Source organism: Hylobates moloch, unplaced genomic scaffold, assembly GCF_009828535.3.
Source record: "Hylobates moloch isolate HMO894 unplaced genomic scaffold, HMol_V3 SCAFFOLD_4, whole genome shotgun sequence".
Taxonomy (NCBI): Eukaryota; Metazoa; Chordata; class Mammalia; order Primates; family Hylobatidae; genus Hylobates; species Hylobates moloch.
In genome coordinates, this window is record NW_026652279.1 from 99,521,870 (window position 1) to 99,523,536 (window position 1,667).

A 1,667-nucleotide genomic window follows, 5' to 3' on the forward strand; every position below is an offset into this window, starting at 1 on the left:
CTCAGCCTCCCGAGTAGCTGATATTACAGGCATGCGCCACCAGGCCCAGCTAATTTTTGTATTTTTAGTAGAGACAGGGTTTCACCATGTTGGTCAGGCTGGTCTCAAACTCCTGACCTCAGGTGATCTGCCCCGCTCAGCCTCTCAAAATACTGGGATTACAGGCATGAGCCACCATGCCCAGCCAGAATTCCTAGGAAATCACACTGAGAACAAGGCTTGCATGGACACTTTCTTGATTTAGTGTCAACCAGATGATTTTACAGTCACTTCTCTGAGCATCTGAGAGATAGGAAGCATTTTAACATCTATATATTTATTTCTCTATTCCTAAAATAAAGATAGCAGAAAGAGCCACTGTTGTGGGAGATTTTAAGCTGCTAAGGAGACTTTTATAAAATATTATAGAGCGAGATGTATTTCAGAAGAAAGAACTTCCAGTTCCTGCAGCCCACTTGCTTTTAATAAGAAGCCTCTGGGAGGGAGCACAGCACAGTGTAGCAGCTGAGCGCCTGACCTTCAGAGTTGGGCAGAACTTTGCTGAGTCCCTGCTCTTCTCTTAGCACCTGTGTAACTTGGCCTCTCTAACCCTTGATTTCTTCCCCAACCTCATTCTTACAGGCCACTGGGCTAGGCAAGGGGACACAGCAAGTAAGTTGGACAGAAGACAAATGAATGAGTTTGTGCAAAAAAAAAAAAAAATGGCTGGGTGTTGGGGCTCACACCTGTAATCCCAGCACTTTGGGAGGCCAAGGCAGGCAGATCACGAAGTCAGGAGATCAAGACCAGCCTGACCAACACAGTGAAACCCCGTTTCTACTAAAAATACACAAAAAAATTAGCCGGGTATGGTGGCACATGCCTGTAGTCCCAGCTACTCTGGAGGCTGAGGCAGGAGAATCGCTTGAACCTGGGAGGCAGAGGTTGCAGTGAGCCGAGATGGCACCACTGCACTCTAGCCTGGGCAACAGAGCGAGACTCCATCTCAAAAAAAAAAAAAATTGTAACTTTGTAGATTAAGTATTAAAAATCTGAGCAAAATTCCGATTGTTTCTTATATTACAAATTGAGGCTGATGCTTGCACAGGGGAAGCATGGAGTGGAGAAATGTGGAAGGCTTGGGAGTGATGAGAGTTTGGAACTGCCCTTGTGAGGATAGGAGAGGAAGGGGCTCAAGGAAGACAAGACAAAGCACTAGGCTTGGAGCCAATGGCTCAAGGAGAGTTCCAGGCACCCTGCATGGTGGATTGTTCCAGAAGGTTGATGGAGCACAGGGGGTTCAAAGGAACGGTGATGCAGTCATGCTGTGGCTGGAGTTTACAAAACGCTGACTCACTAAAGGTCAACAGGGACATTTACACAAACATCCTGGCCCCAAGTCCAGTGCTCTTTCTAATCTATAGCAGGGTTCTTCCTTTTTTTCTTTTTCTTTTACTTTTTTTTTTTTTTTTTTTTTTTGAGACAGGGTCTTGCTCAGTCGCCCAGGCTGGACTGCAGTGAACACGGCTCACTTCAGTTTCAACCTCCCAGGCTCAAGCGATCCTCTTGCCACAGCCTCCCCAGTAGATGGGACTACAGGCATATGCCACCACACCAGGTTTTTAAAAAAAATTTTTTTAAATTTTCTGTAGAGACAGTGGCTCACTGAAACTGCCTTTGCAAAAATT